Here is a 16,646-nt window from a genome sequence, read left to right on the forward strand (position 1 = left end):
GTAACCGGTTGTTCCTGCGCTATTAGAATTTGTCTGGGCACCATTCCCACTTGCTTGCTCTAACCTCTCCTAATTAACATATCTGATTATTCTTTAACAATTTATAACTATTGACGGTGCGCTTCAAAACCGAAAGGAGTTTGTGCTCTTGGTGCAGAGCTTAGAGCACTGGGAGGGCACGATCCTGTGTGCAGAGGTAGCTTGGGGACGTAGAGGGTATAGATTTTTTAAAGCAAGTTTCTCTTCCAGAACAGAAGGCTTTTAGCTGAAAATATTGGTCTTTAAAGAAACAAAGCAAAACAAAAAACAAACAAAAACAACAACGACAACAACAACAAAAAACAACAACAAAAAAAGACAAAACCTCCCATGATAAAAACTTCTCACTTGCTTAAATATGATTAATTTTTTTTTCCTTTGGGGGGGGGGAGGGAAACTTTAAAAATCTTTAATGCCCACTTGTTTCTCAGACTTGTGTAAATTGAGGACATTCCCGTTTTGACTGAAAGCTGGGAAAATGTAGCGCTCAGGAATTTTTAAGAGATCTGTTTTCAGATGCTTTTCATGCTTGAAGGTGAGCTGGAGATGACCGGTGAGAAATAATTGAGCAAGACTGAGGACAAAGAGAAGAGAGATGCAAGAAGAAAGGAGAGGCAAAGTGTGAAGTTGAGGCCAAGAGGTGGCAGAATGAGTGGACAGGAGGAAGAAGTGAGTTTGGAGTGGGGGGTGCGAAGGACAAAGCAGAGGAATTGGGCTGGGGTCTGAGCCCTCCAGTTGCGGGGAGGTGGTGGATCGAGCTGCTGAGTCAGAACAGGGCAGGTTTCACCGTGCGTGCACTGAAAAAGAAGCAAGGCAGATGTAGTGTCCGATGTACGCCTTGGGCCGCGTGCGCCTCCGAACTTGCTGTACCTCGGGAACAGGAACCGGCTGCAGTAGGCAACTCCTTGGTTTCATCGGGTTTCTTCGCACGGGCACATGCTGCTGTTAGCTCCCCGTGCTCCTTGGTTGTGGAAAGAGCTTCCTTTGTCCTGTTCACAGGGAAGAGCTTGCAAATGTGTTTGAAGTGTGTGTCCCCAAAGCAAATGCCAATATAACCTCCGCGCTCACACGTGTGGGTGGCTCGCGGCTGCTCTTTTGCTCTGGCCTGACGGTGAGGACCGTCAGAGCGTGAGTCAGAGCGAGGATGGCAGGAGGAGGAACTTGAGCTTGGCACCCTTGCTCTGAAGGGTCTTGCTTATGTTCTGGCTTCTCTTGTTCCCCGTGCTTCTTCCTTCTGTTTGTGCTTTCTGAAACTGAATGCAAAATGTGTTATCCCAGCACCCCTGGAGACGCCTCGGAGGTGATCTGATTCCAGTTTGTAGGTCTGCTGCCTTTTCTTACGGAACCCCAAATCTAATCTGGTTTTCTTCCCCCCCTTGCATAAAGCAGCAGTAGCAGTGCAACGCTTACCGACAGCCCTGGCACAGCTCCCTTTCAAAGCCGTGGGAACCCGTGTCCGACCAGAGATGCTCGGTTACAGGAGGAGGCTGTAACGGCAGCACAGCGATCGGCAGAGCCAGGCCCGACCTCCGCTCAACTTCCCGGCCAGGAACAGCGTGTCTGTGCTGGCTCATCCCTGTTAGATTATCCTCATGGCTTCCACTGCAGTTTATGAAGGGTTGCGTAGCCTTTCATTCCCTTTCAGTAAGTTCCATGGCTGAATAAACCTCTGAAGCATCCAGAAGATGACAGTGCATTACTGCTTGGTGGATTACGTATTTACAGTTACTCTAGGTTCATCCAAAAGCTTCTTTGGGAGGTCTGAAATCTCTGGTTAATCAGACGTGGGGAAGGACTTTTAACCTGACACTTCTCATAATGGTAAAGACTAGAAAGCCCTTGTTACGTTAGCATGCCAAGAGTTTAACACAGCTCTTTGGTTTTTAATTCAGACAGTTCAAGCCAGGGGCAATTTTAACTGGGTGATCGCAAGCATCCTTTTGCTTTTGCTGAAATAAGATGTCGGCTTCGCTGGACACTGAGCTGATACGCAGGCGGTGGGAATGGTTTGCTTTCTCTGCAAATGAATTTAATGCAGTGTGTGGTCCTGATGGGGTTTAACTGCTCATAGAGGGGGCAGTTCTGTTTTTATGACTCTCCACTTGAACTGAGTCTCTGGGTGCAGCTCGTTGCTGTAACCAAATGTGACAAACTAATGAACTCCAGCAATGTGTGTTTTCTTCTTTTCATTATGTATTATATAGCAATTTTCCTATTCACAGTGCCATTGAGTAGTCAAGGATTTCTCAACATTTTTTCCCCAGGGTTTATAAATTAGTGCTCCAAACGTTGTTCGGGATTGGAATGTAGCAGATGAGATTTCAGCCCTAAAGGAGTGCTTTAACCATGCAAATATGCTTTAATTTCTGGCCACAGCTCTTCATTTGTGTATTTCAGAAGGTTTTGTCCTCCTTAAAACTGAACCATAACATTACACTTTTTTTTTTTTTCCAAAACATCCAAAGCTTTTGAATCTTTTTTTCATCTCTGTATGTGTTCTTGTACTAATGTTTTAATGGAATAGCTTACTTGCTGTATTAGACAAACGTAACGTGTAAATACACAATGTATGACTGCAGCTTGTTCAGTGTCACTGTGCTGAAAGCTGGTTTGGGAGTGGAAGTGGGCAGGACCAATGTTTGTCATGCCTTTTTCTAATTCTTCACCCCCCCCCCCCCCCTCAAAAAAAAAGTGCATATTCCTACAGTGAATATGATTTTATTTTTTTTTTAAGTAAAGATTTTTGATGCAAGATGTGAGATCCATATCAATATGTGCCATGAAGTCAAGAGTCGGAAGGTAAATTAAAAAAGCAATAAGCTACTTAATTACATTTTTTCCATGGTTTCTGAGCAAATCTTATAATTTGGAGTGATGGGAAGAGGGGCCTTGCCTCAACATCTTAATGTTTTCCATTAGTGATATAGCAATAAGGCCAGATGTTTGTATGGCATGAAACACACAGCAAGCCCCTTGCAGAGCTTGAGATAAGAGTTTCAACTTTGGGCATGTGGCCTAACACATTTGTTCAGGTGTGTGATACACAGATGTTCTTCTCTGAAAATGCAAGCAAGCCCGTGGCTGTCCCAGCCTCAGAAGCCGGCCTTCAACAAGCTTCTGCATAAGCAAAGCCTTCTTCAACGCCAGCTTCTGCTACACAACCAGCTTCTGGTAGCGTCGGTCTGGGGGAACATCCACAGCACAGGAGCCATTTGAAGAATTTTCTGAAGTGAAGTTGATCTCATCTAGTACACCGGGAGAAAACAAACAAAGCACGGACTGAAAAAAAAAAAAAGAGGAAGAAATGGTAGTGATTTCTTAATTTTGCACAGTTTCATCTGATGCACAGTGTTGACAGCTTCCCTTTAAAGGGCGACTTTCCCAGCTTCTTACACTACCAGGGGATCTGCTCATGAGCACACATGAAAATACTTAGACTGTCATAGACTGAGACTCTCCATTCCCTGTTAATGGTTGAACAAGGCCAGTGCAAGATATCACTTTCAGAAGAGTGTTTTTCTTAAATTCTAGTGTTTGTGGTTGCAGAGAGCTATTAAATTCATGCCCAGAAGGTTAACCAGAGCTGTGTTGGCTCTTTTTTTTTGTCTACAAACTAATTTGTCTAATACTGCCATGGTTGCTCATAGCTTTTCGCAGGAACAACATAATGAGATTAACAAGCCTTGGATCGCTCCATATCTGATACTTAAATCCCCATGGGAAGCTGTGAAAGTGTCAGAGCTCTGCTGCTCTTGTGTGGGGGCTGCACTGGCAAAGCAAAGAGTTATTCTTTATGTAAGATGATGAAGATTTGGTTGCTGGGAAAATGGAGTAGCTAAGCTTCAGGCTGTGTTCTTGTAGCCAGCATGATTTAAGAAACAGAGAAAAGACGCTGAGGCTGCCAGCCAGGGAGTTCATTATTGGAAAGAAGAGACAAACATCTCCACCCTGCGCCCCGGCGCTGATGCTCTGAAGAGGAAAGCGAGTTTCAGAGGGAGACGCTTCTGCTGCTGGAAGAGCTGCTGCGACAGCTCGCAGCACCACGAGCGGAGCTCCTGGGAGGGAAAACCCGTGTTAGAAATATCAATTTCTTCTCTTTTGCTACCAGTTAGCAATGGTGCGTATGCGCGGTGTCCCAAAACACTTGCCGCTTACCTCCTTGCCCTTGCTGTCTGTGCCTGCTTCAGGCTAAGAGGCAGTAAGCCTATAGTTTGACAGGTGCCTGCAGCCTGATTTATGGAAACAGATTGATGCCTAAATTACGTTTCCCCCTGCTTATAAAAACATCCCGGATTGATTGATTGAGTGCAAAATTAGAAGCTTTTTCTTAAAAGCAAAACCAAAATGAGGGTGAACTGTGTATTATTGAGAAAAAAAGGGGAAAAAAAAGGTCAGTATTGATTTTGAAGCACGCTTGTGGTTTTTTATCCCGTCTTCAGTATCACTGAGATGCTAACGGCTGCAATATATATTTCATGGAGATCTCCACCAGCCTCTTCTTTGCACATCCATAACTTCCAGCCTCTTCTGTGCAAGGTGTGTTCTGATTTTTAATTAGCTTCCCCAGTTTCCCAGCGGTGTCTGTGCGCTCGGCAAAAATGGCTCCTCTCCAGTTCTTGAGCAGAAGTTAGCTTGGTGAGGGTTGTGAAGATGTTGCTGTTGGCTTGTGAAGGCCTGTGCTTACTTGTCAGAATAATTCCTCTTTTCTCCATGCGTCAGTGTATGTTAACAAACATCAGAATCCTTCAAAAATATTTACTCCACCAAGTGTCTCTGATTTTGAATACTCTCCCCCTTCCGAGGCTTGATCACACATGGAACTTTTCAGGAACAGCTGCGCACAAATAATTCCAGATGCAGACAGCCCCTGAATACAATGTTCTGCTCTGTATTGGACCTGTTCGTGCTGACCTTTTCCAACCCCTTTATTGTTTTTTAAGCCCAGGATTACCTCTTTGCTTATTTAAAATATAAATTCTAGATACCTATACGTGTGAATTTTCACATTTAAGCAGTGAAACTACTTTTATTCATTGTTCTACTCTCTTGTCCAGCTGTCAATGTTGGAGGTACTTTGCTGCCATTGCAACTGTCCTTAACAAGAGCTGTAGTGTTTGTTCGGTCTGCAGAGCCACACAAGCAGTGAATACCGGGCTTTGCTTTGGTGCTTATGCACTTCAGGAGAAGAGACCCTTAGGCCCCCTGGGAAGTAGTTCCTCAGTTAGATGCTCAGGTCAGAAATGCTGGTATGGTATAGCAAAGGTAAATACGAGCTTTGTGGCCATAAGATTGTGTGATGATAGTTTTTCCTTTAAGGGGCATTGCATTCAGTTTATTGATTTTGATTTTCCTTATTTCTTTTTATTGAGGAAATGTCAGAGCAAAGATCATTATAAATCCTCTAAATTGTTTTCAGATGAGTCAACACGCAGTCAGTCGAACAATGGAATGTGTACTTGACCGCATTTGCTCAGAAAACAGCCAAGAAAACCACCAGAAAGAGTAGGTCTGGAATTGCTTGAACCTTCTTGGCTGCTCCCTGTACAAGGAAGAGCATGTGTAGCTACGCCAGCTGGAATGCAGCTGCTCCTTAAATCTGGCACCTAATGGTGAGCCCTGTCAAAGCACATAACGTTGGAGAATGCTGATCGGTTCGTTTGCAGGCAGAAAAGTATGGGTGAAGACTTGATTGCAGAGGTGGAGGAAAGCCCCACCACATCTCCATATGCAAGTCTTTCAGACTAGGTATGTTGAAGGTGGAATTTGTGTGGGTTCAAAAAGCCCCGCTGGGTTAATCCAGGGCCAAAAAAAGAAAAAAAAAAAAAAGAAGGCAGGTATTCCTGTAGGTATCTGGTTGTTCCACAGGTTATCGGTGGCTCTACTACCATTTAAGTCTGTGCTCCGTCAGCTGTCTGCTGCTCTCCAAAATGACTCATAGTGCCTGGAGTACAATCCTCGGAGAGAATTTGATATCACTTAGTTGTTTTGCTATGAATTTTTTCTCTGGATTCTGTGGTGACAGGTTTAGTGACACGCGTGACATTACTGAAAAGTGCTATGTAAATGCACACTTAGCGTCATCGACAACAATGCTGTAAGCACGTGATGCCAGTGCATGGTGCAGAAACCTCCCTCTAGGCATTTTCAGTGCTTTCTGCCTCTTTGATCAGTAGTAAAGATGTTAAAAAAGCTTGATATATTTGGGTGCTAACATATCATAGTTGTCATGTTAAATTTCTGGAAAACATTAGAAGAGAAAAAAACTAAAGCTGATAAGCAATATACGTTTATATATATATATATATATATATATATGTATTTGACTCTTTCATACCTTGTAAATTACCATGGCATGGTTTCCTTTTGTGTTCAGTTTGTTGAAGCAGTCTGCATCCATTGTAACTTTGGCTCTATGTACAGCAGGATTGATACGTTTAACATCCTGGGAAATCGCGCTAGTGGGCTGACAGCACAGGAGAAAAGTACCTGTGATACCGTGGGATAAATAATCATGTATTTCGTATTTTTCTTCCTTCACATCTGCTTAACTATCACATCTGACTCTTCTAAGAGTACCTGTTACATTGATGAACGAGATGAAGTTGTGTGAAAGCGAAGGCCTGTCTGAACGCTGTCGTGCAGCCGTGTGGAGCATTCAGCACCTGTGGGAGATAGCAATGTTATTACAATCATGTGTACACACAAGAGCAGAGTGAAAAAGGTAATACATGCTTGCATACGTTACACTCCTTCCTTCCTGTTCTCTCTCTTAAGGGAGTGGAAGACAAGCTTATAACCGGAAATAGTACAGAAACCTTTTTTTATGTACTTGTTTGGTGTCCTAATGGGAAAGACTGACATTTTATAAGTTTGCAATAGGTTTTTGACATTTGTTTGGTTAAAACATCTCACTGCTGTCACACACAGAGGATTTTGTCTTCTCCTCTGCCAGTTGATGCCACGTTTCTTCTGCCTGTGCTGGAGGCTGCCCAAGGCACGCGGTGAGCTCGGGTGCAGCGCCCTTCTGTAGGGTCTGGCCCGGTGCTGACTTGTAGCACTGCGCTTTCAGCACCGTGAGTATAACACTTACTTTAGGGAGATCGGAGTAAAACTACCAGGGCTCCCAGAAGGATTTCTCCATTTATTTAATCCTGTACTCCCTAATAGCCTCCTCTAGCCACTCATCTCCTCCATTATATGACAATACCTTGTCCTAGTGCTGGCCTGTATTTTACGAAGGGTGGTGAGTTTTCCCGTTCGTTGTTTTCTGCGACATTTTGGGGGGAAGTCAGTTGATGCGTGCCTGCATAACTTGGAGGGGACTTTCTTGTTTTTATTTTTGGTTTGTTTGTTTTCCAGCAGTGTCGATCCAATAGGTGCTAATGTCTTCTCTACAGTTTACCTTCCTGTTGATGATTTCAGGTAAAATTTTGTCACATACTCTGATGGAAGCAGTTAATTCAAAATGAGAGTTCTCTGAAGATCCTCTGTAGCAGTCATGCATTGGCCGGTTTTGCACAAGTTTTTATAGCACTGCTGTGTCAGCTGGGAGCATGCAAAAACTAATAAATATAAAAAAGAAAAAGGGTGTCCTCTGGCTGACGCAGTGGTCAGTCTCTTTGTATAGGGTCAGCTGAGATGCAGCACAAGAGTGGCTGTTGGCATGTGCTCTGCAAATCACTACAGCAGTCCAAGATGTTACCGCCTGTAGGCTTCTCCTGTAGCATAGTTATTGAAGCATTCAAGGGTCTCTCATCTACTTCAGAGCAAAATGAGACCTCTTACCTTAATTTCACCGTGTCTGCTTTGGAGATGCTCCCTCTGCTCACCAGCAGAGGTGAGAACCTGTGGGCATCGAGTACTTCGGTCCTGCTACTACAGCCGATGTCCGACTCTCCCCTCCAGGAAGATTGCCCAGGCAAATAGTTCCGTTTGTGGCAAGGTCTGTGTGCCTAGCAGGGAGGCTCTGCTGACATAATTGCATGGGTGGAGCTGTAGTGGTGAAAGCTCTGTAATGTGGAGAAGACCACCGACCGAAAGGACAAATGTCTTCCGGGAATCTCTGCCTAAATGGGGCTGCGTATATGCAGTCACACCAGAGACTGAAAGGCTCATTTAAAGAAATGCTGATCTACTCGAGTGACTTCTTATCCTTAGTACAACTGACCCCTCAAGCATTTAAAAGGCAGCAGTCAAGTTGCTGAAAAATCACAAGGTTGACTTTTAAAAGTATGCCTTTTAAGGTGTACTTTGATTTTCTTTTTTTTTAACTTTGCCCTCCAGTTTAAGTTTTTAAGTGCAAGATGGGTCATGTTGTTCAGCTTCCCTCTGCAAGATGATTTCCTAATTAGAGTGAAAGCAGAAAATATTTCTTAACTGTTTGACTCCATGACTGGAACTTTGAAAATACAGAATGCTGAGAGACTTGCAGTGAATTAACAAGAAATTTTAATACTGTCTTGCTCATTTTTGTATTCTGATATTATTATAGTACAGGTCCAGTGGTATTTATGCAGGTCATGCAGACAAAACTATTTCCATGTTTCTCGTCGGCTCCTTGAAAAACACCAGGCAAGGTATTTTTTCTGGATGCATGCGTATAAATACGCACACGCTTTCTGTTTCCTCTGAAGGGGATTTGAGGTACAGCTCCACGTAGAATCGCGTCGCGCAGCAGCAGCACCCGCAGCCCTGTGCAGGGCTGTACCGGCAGGCAGGGCCAGGTAAGCAGCGAGCTCCAGCTTCTCTTCTTTCTGGGGCATGGCGGAGCCTTGGCCACGTGGAGAGCACCCAGGTAACGCTGTCTGCCCCGGAGGGTTGTTCGTTATCTCCCACGGGGAAATTACAGCAATGTTTTTATTTTTTTAATCATTTTTGTATATCGTGCTGAAGTGCCATGAAATACCGCTTTGATTTCAGAGTATGTCTTACATTTCATGAGCTCCAGCTCCACAGCAGCAAGGGGAAGACGAGGTGTTGATCTCACTGATGTGAGACTTGGCAAATGAGCCTTTGTATCTGGTTACAGCTAGCGATACGCCGACATAGGATACGGCAGTGGGAGCACACAGCCACTGATACATTAAAATGGTGTTAAACACCAGCTGATGCCCACGTGGGCTTTTTAATTAGTACCTGGCCTCGTTCTGAATCTAGATGTACCTCTCCATAGGGAAAAATTTTGATAAAATCCCCAGTGGCTCATGAAAGAACAGAAGGTAATTTTCTTTTTGGCCTTTTCTCTCTTGTGCATATGCAAAGTTTTCTTGGTGCCTGCTAAGGAAAAAAAATATATTACTAGGGAGTCTAGATGTCCAGAAATGGAAAGACTCCTACAAAAGAACTTCAGGCGGCTATTTATTGAAAGAAAGTACTTGTGCTATTTATTGAAAGAAAGTACTTGTGCAATTATAAATGGAATGTACGATGTGGTATTGCGTGGAGTTTTGTGGACAGTGCATCTCTGGGCAACTTACCTGTTGTTACCTACTAGAAAAATCTGATTGTCACTCGGCTATTTGGCTTAAAAGAGAAAACAAACATTTCATTCTCGCAGGTAGCAACGTCTCGGCCTGCCCATTTAAACACACTGGGACCTGTGTCAGACAATGGTATTTGCTGAAAGCAGCGTGCAGCAGGACTGACTGCGGGATACACAGTGTTCCAGTACGAGTTTTTTTAAAATGAGTCCAAAAGTTGAAGAAAACAGGCTAGTTACTAAATATTACTGGCTCTGAGCTGCGAGGTACTCAGGGGGCCCCAGGTTAATGCACCAGATGTGACTTTCTGGAGAATAGATTTATTTAGGCCCTGTCGTGTTGATGAAGGGCGATAGGTTGCAGTAACGCCGTGCTTTGCACATGGCTAACTGCACCAGGGGGAGGAGTGCGACTGCAGGAGAGGAAAAAGGCACCAGTGGGGTCACCGTGCTGCAAGCTCCAGAGCAGTGGGCGGCGTGAGCGCCATGCACCGCATCGGCGATGAGCGCGACCAGTTGATGGTGCTGCTTTGCGGAGCGCTGCTGAACTCTCAGCTGGTGCTGCAGACCCTTCGGTCACGCATGGGGAGCTTGAGCCAGAGCGCTGAGATTGCTGGCAGTTGCGTACCCAGAGAACTGGCTTTGTTTAGGGTTTTAAAGGTGTTTTGTTATCGCTCATCAGCTTGCGGAAATGCTGATCGGTAGGGAGTACAGTCATGCGTGCAGCGAACAAGAAATACAGGTTTTGGAAATAACTTTCATCATCTTCAGTGCTGTTTAAAGAGGGAAAATATGGAAATAGAAACTACAGGTACTTCTTCCTTGTTATGTGCCCACTCTTGATAATGACTTTGCTTTTGCATATGCATTTCATAAAAACTGTAATAAAACCCTTTGGAAAAGTATTTATTAGTAATTCAAAGGAAGTAAAGCCAATGAATTTAATATGTGGTGCGTTAGCATACATACAGATTGAACTTCTGATTAGATTGTATACACCTGCTTTTGCTGATTCTGTAAATATGTTATTCATATGCTTACTGATATCGAGCCTTGTCTCTCAAAGCTCCTTTCCCAAACCTGGCCCAGGCATTCCCCTTCCCCAGCCCTCCTAACACTCTTTAAGTTAGCTGATCAGAGAAACAACACCCATTCATGTTGGATGTTTGCTGACGCTAGGTACAGCCCAGATAGAAAGGAAACGTGCACATCAAATGACACGTTTTGCTATTATTACAAACTTAAGAGCTTAATGATACTTTTCATTACCTGCAGAGGCACTTTTGAGTGGGTTAAAAGAAATTAATCGAACCTGACCGACTATCAGTACAATAGCAGGTGTATGGCAGCATGCTGATAGAAAATAACACTGAAACCTGAGCAAGGGGTTGGTTCAACATTGCTTTATGTGCAAATGTCTGCGGCGATTGATGACGTGGGAAGAGTTGTCCTGGTGTTAGTGTGGTCTAGCAGGAGGCTTCAGGTGCAAACGTGTTTTGTTGGTAGGAAATCTGTCTTTTCTAATGTGCTACCAATGTTTGCCTGTGCTGGGAAAACAAAATGAGGTCATTTTCAGACAATATATTTAATTACTGCTGCATTTACAATAAAGATTTTGTTGAAAGGCATAATTATGTAATGGGAACACAAAATGATATCAATCTCTTTCCAATAATAGAAAATTTTGTAATCTTTTTTTACTAACTGTTTCTTTCTGCACATTTTCCAAAACATAATGAGGAGGCAGCAGGGCAGAAACGTATTGCCTGTTCATTTACTACATGAAAAATTAAGCATAACAAACTGGAAGAGGGTACTAATATAGTTTAGTGATCATTTAGATTTTGCTTGAAAAACATTTATAATTAATTATGAGGATCTTGGGAAATTCACAGAAATGAGTGCCAAGAGTTTCCTTGCAAAGCACATTTACGAATCTTACATTAAATTTAAAAATCTTTGACTAATTACCTGACTAATTTGATGTATTTCAGGGAAAAGAACAGAGCAGCTGAGTCTTCTTTTATGTTCTGTTTGACGTAAGGAAGAACTTGGGTGGCACAGCAATCTCAAACGTATTTTCAAACAAGGACAGAATATTAAAAAAAAAATAAAAAAAAATCAGGACCAAGTTTGAGAAGACCCTCAAAGGTCTCACCTGAAGGTTGAGGTGAGCCCCTTCGTGCCTGGGAAGGAGGCAGCCCCAGAGATGTGAGGAGCTCCGGGGGGCTGTACTGGGACCCCGGGAGGGTGCCGGTAATGCGGCCGCAGCCCTGGGACTCCACTGGCCCCATCCAGGGGAGAGCAGGGAAGGAGCCTGGCCCGGGGGTGGGCTCTGGCACGAGGGGAGAGTTCCAGCTCCCGTATCAGACAGGAAGATTTGTAAAGCACAAAAATGGCCACTGGAAATCCATGCCCGCGTCCCACTTGAAAACATGACTCAGAAGCCTAGTTTGAATCTGCCCTGGAAGTTGTGTGCCATCTTACAGTTATTGCTTTGTCCACTATATTCTTACCTTTTTTTTTTTTTTTTTTCCAAACCTGCTGTCTCCAAGCCTTTCCTTTTTGCTGGGTTACTCATTACGCGCTAAAAAGTCTCCTTTCAGTGTTTTGGTTCTAAAACCATCAAGATTTCTAAGAGAAGGGGGGGAAGTCTGAAGAGCACTGTTGACTGTCATTTTTCCTGGGCACTAAAATGAATGTGCACTGGTTTCAACAAGATCTAATTTCTTTGTGAAGGATAATAGCCTGGTCACTTCATTGTCCTGCCTTTTTGCACGAGTGCCGAGGTAATGGAAATGCTTTCATTTTCCAGACTACCCTTGAGTGCTTGAGACAAATGCTTTCAAAAGCTAACTCACGCTTTTTTTTTTCTTCTGTCCAACAGGAAAAGCTATAAATCTGTTCATCACCTGTCCATTTAGGTGAACATGTTGCACCTGCAGCCCATTTTAATGTCTTAGAATAATCAGACAGTGTACTTTCACTGGAAGGTACTTCACTGAATCAGTTAAGGCTTTGTCTATTTATTTATTTTCCCAAGAGGGCATTTTATTACTGACAGCATGAGTCAGGACAATTAAAGGTTATGGGAAATATTCCAGCTTCTGTGATGCAATAGGAATCGTAATGAATGTTACCTTAAAATTAACACGCTGTGTGCTGTGTAACCTGTAAGGCAGAAGCCTGCCAGTTATCTCTGTCCCGTAACTTCTTCCCCATCAACCTGAGTGTGTGGGCAGGGCCTGGGAAGGAGAAACGATGTGCTTCTGTGTTTTGGGGCCGTCTGTGGGCATTGCGTTTGTCAGCGTGGGGACAGAAGTTTGTCCAGGCTCACCTTCTGTGGGAAGGAAAGAAGGCAGCCGGGACTCCTGGGTCTTATTCCAGGCTTCGCTGGCTCAGCCAGCGGGTACATTCTTCTTGTGCATTATTTACACTTTTTTAAGCACGGTAACAAAATGTAGCTTTTTTATGGGAAGATATTGAGTTAACTGTGAAGAGCTGTATGTCTTAAGTATAAAAATTACTTCAGGGCAAAACTTTATCTTATTTCTCTTGGTCTTTTGAAACAGGATTGGAAAGTGGATTTAGTGGCTGAGTGTAATTTTCAGCAGGATTGTCCCTGTGTTTTAAGCTCCCCTCCCGACCCTTTAAATTGTACCAATTTTGCCCAAGGCGCCAGGGAGGGGTGAGTGTTGACTCAGGTGTAAGCAGGGTGTTGCAGACGCTGCGTTCCTCGCTACGACTTCCTGTTTTTAACTGCAATTTATTTTGATGCAAAGGCCCACAGTCCATCTTGCCAGCCATTCATCTACACAAACACATGTATTTTCCTCTGCTGGCCATTAAGCCCCAGCTTTCCTTGTCCCAGGACAGCAGGGATTAGTTTTCCCAGCAGTGGGAATGGACAGCGCCTTATGCTAAGGGTTGCATGACGATGGCAAAGGGAAGCATGTAGAAAATCATTCTATGTTCTGATATCTGCTTGAGTCCTTTTCTCTCCCCACCTGCCCTCTGACTTTGCAGTTCTCTGCCCTAGCCAACACAGCTATACAGATACATTTTGTTGCTTAGAGAAGGTGCTGGTATCCTCCCATCTTTTATTACCCCCATGCACAAGCGAAATGGTGGCACAGATACCACATAGAATTGATACTGGTGCAATTGTGCCAGGAGAGATTTAAAGGCAGAGGAGAAGGAAGCTCGTGGTATTTTTCAAGTGATTGTGTTTGTTAGTGAAGAATGGTGGAAAGCAACTAGTGTTACCTGATCCACCTGTGTTTTTCTACCCCAGCCTTGCAAAGCGTGGCAGCACCTGCTCAGGTTTCGCTGCCCTTCAGCGCGTGGCTCGAGGCTGCCGGACTTGGTGCCGGGAGTGTCTCCTGCAGGCAGCTTCCGAACTGAAGGGACACCAAGGCTTCAGTGGCAACTCAGGAGGGTGGAGGATTAAATGTTCTTGAAAAGCTATTTGCATAAAGCTTCGCAAAGGAGGGAATGAGTGCAAGGCTGTTCAAACTGAGCAGCGCAATCTGCATACCCTGACTCGCCTCATCTGTCTGCTTGGCCTGTGCCATGTGTGTTTAACAGGTAACATTTAATCTCTCCCTTTCGGGGAGATACGTGCGAGCTGTTCAGCCTCAGCAGACGCGGGAGAGCTGTCCTGTAAAGTTATGCAAGTAGAACGGGAGCTTACATTTCATGCCAGTTTCTCAGGAGGACGACCGAGGAGGTGCAGAAGCATCATGTCGCGGCCGTCCTGTCCGTCCTCGCTGGCTCGGCAGGCGCGGGGCAGAGGGTGGCCATCTCCTGTCTTGCACCACCCCAGTTCCTTTTGGGGTTGTGCCAGCCTCCCCAGGCTCGCGTCTTCTTTCAGCTTCGTGCTTCTCTGACTTACTGCCAGGCGTTAGCTCCCTACCGTACTGCTCACAAAGCAAAGCAGCCTCTGTAGAGGCGCGGTGCCGGCCTGCCGAGGCGGAGGCGCAGCAGGGGTTAAGGGCTGCCCGATCCCTGCCGGCTGCCTCAGGTGTGCGGGGCGAGGCGGGATTCCAGGCGGGAGCTCTTCTTGTGCCTATTTATTTATTTACTTAGTTTTCCACGATAGATGTTATTTCTTACAGGAAAGGCCATCCAATCTGCTGCTGTAGTTTTTCGTTCTTTCCTCTTTCTTTCTCTCTCTCTCTCTTTTTTTTTTTTCCTGCTGAGTCATTGCACAACTCAACAGTCATTTGTGTGGCATGCTTCCTGGAGCCTTGAGTCGGATTGCCACGTACCTTTCTTCTTTTCTCCTACGTTTAATGTAACTGCACTCGTTTCAAGCACTTCTGCGCAGCGGAACCCCTTTCCAATGGTCCCGTGGCTTCTCTCTGTGATCGGGGTGAGTGAGGCATGTCCTAATGGCAGAATGTGACCTGTGCTCAGTACGTTGTTATTCCTGTGATGATGTTAACATTTAAAGATTCCTTAAGACACTGCCTTACACGGAGGCAGCATGCAAATGCAGACACTTTATCTTGTAGCTGTGGGGACAAAAAACCTTGTTTGCTTTTGCTTTTTCATACATTCCACTGCTGGCATCTGCTTAGGCAGTTTTAACGCCTTTCATATTTTTCATCCCCAGAAAGGGGTACTCTTTTTGTTCTTTGAATGTCTTTTCTGGCTTAGGTCATATACAAATATGTAGTTCATTTCCTCCCCCCCTTTATTCCTTTAAAATTGGGTTGGTATTTCAGGGACTTTCTTGGCCTGCCTGATGTAAAATTAAAGAGGTTACCTAAAACCACAGAATTACAAAGTGGTACAGCTAAAGTTTTTTGTTCTAAGGGTGAAAAATCGCAGATGATGTTTTTTCACTTTTAAAATGCACTTGTCATTAGACACAGCTTGTTTTTGTAACACTTACATTTTGTTGTTCATAGTTTGTTTTTCAAATAAAAAAAGACACAGAAGTTTGACCTCTTTTTCCCCCAAAGTGTTTCAGGTGCATTTTTTTTTTTTTTTTTTACTTACAACAACCAACAAACTGCTCTTTTTCCTGAGCTCTAGCGCTCACAAAGGCCTTAGGGCGATGCTGCATGATGAAGCATTGCAGCACCCTGACAGCTCAGGTCCCCAGCTCCAGTGTTTGCAAAGCTGAGATAAATGTCCAAATTCTCTTCACTCAGTGTGAAGAGACGCACATACACATCAGGATGGGATCTGCAAAAGCCCACCCAGGCTTCACAGGACAGGAGGAGGTTAAAGTCAAAGTCTCTTGAGAGGAGTGAGTTAAGGTCTCGTTCATCCCCTCTTTCTGAAGCTACATCCCAGTGGAGATGAATCAAAATGGTGCTGTGGCTAGCTGAGCCATTTCCATCCCTGACACTTTTATTAGGCCAACAATAGTTCTCGTAGCTGTGCACTTTGCTGCTGGCCCAGTGGAAAGCTAGTTCTTTTCAAAATGCATTTATTTCTCCTCCAGGGCAGTGTCAGTAGAGATGGGCGAGCACTTCTGCTGGCTTGGGGCAGGTATGGCAGCAGGCGGCTGGGAGCGATGGGGGGCTGCTTTTTGCAGAGCCCTTGCACGACTTCTTAGGCTGCTGTGGAAACCTCATGGCTGGATAGAAGTGCTGTTTTGAAGCTGTGCCAGATAGGTGCTTCGATAATACTGATACCTGCCGCCCAGTGCTTCAGGGTTTAGTGATCCTACTAAGTCTTTCTTTTCCATGGGTTATTGCTTTCTCTCCCTCTGCTTTTTGAAAGAAGGTAATGGGGCAAGGGGAGGCGGAGGTGTTGCATCAGACCTTAGTGGTTAGAGCCGCCGGTTGGGAAACAGCAGACTTCAACGCTGTCCTGAGCCTCTGCAACTGAATTCCCTGCGAGAGTGCCCTAATTATCTGTTGCTGAGCGGGACTGGGCTGGGGGAGGCTCTCCATCACTTCTGCGCCAAGCTAGAGCATCACGTGGCAGGGAATGGATGAGGGTAGAGCGTGTGCGATCCTCTAGTCTGCTCAGGAGGGTGTTCTTCCTGTGCCCTGATTATTTTCCCCCAGGGCCTGATAGGGTGTTTTATATTTAGGGGCTTTGTGGCTAGGAGCTGCGAAACTGCAGTTATTTCCTGCTTTAGCCTCAGTCTTCCTCTGAAATATTGGAC

The 16,646-nt window shown here is 44.7% G+C and overlaps 1 protein-coding gene and 1 long non-coding RNA gene across 11 annotated transcripts in view; one reads left to right on the plus strand and one right to left on the minus strand.

Moving 5' to 3' along the window:
• ARHGAP32 (Rho GTPase activating protein 32) overlaps positions 1-16,646 on the plus strand; it is a 262,127-nt gene that overhangs the window by 72,943 nt on the left and 172,538 nt on the right. The window contains exon 1 of one of the 9 annotated variants that reach the window (XM_080567506.1): positions 14,571-14,891. The exons of the other annotated variants lie outside the window; for them this stretch is intronic. The gene's annotated coding sequence lies outside the window, so the exon portion shown is untranslated. Of the gene's footprint in view, positions 1-14,570; positions 14,892-16,646 lie in introns of those variants that run through there. 9 annotated transcript variants of the gene reach the window in all.
• LOC308182608 lies at positions 2,008-8,557 on the minus strand. 2 transcript variants are annotated; one of them, XR_013941931.1, is made up of 4 exons: positions 7,825-8,557; positions 6,616-6,701; positions 6,374-6,525; positions 2,008-3,318 (listed from the first exon to the last, which is right to left on the minus strand). It is a non-coding gene; the product is annotated as an uncharacterized lncRNA (long non-coding RNA). The 2 variants fall into 2 exon arrangements; XR_013941932.1 differs by having other exon boundaries at positions 2,008-6,276.

This window comes from Anser brachyrhynchus (genome assembly GCF_964034855.1).
Source record: "Anser brachyrhynchus genome assembly, chromosome: 25".
NCBI lineage: Eukaryota > Metazoa > Chordata > Aves > Anseriformes > Anatidae > Anser > Anser brachyrhynchus.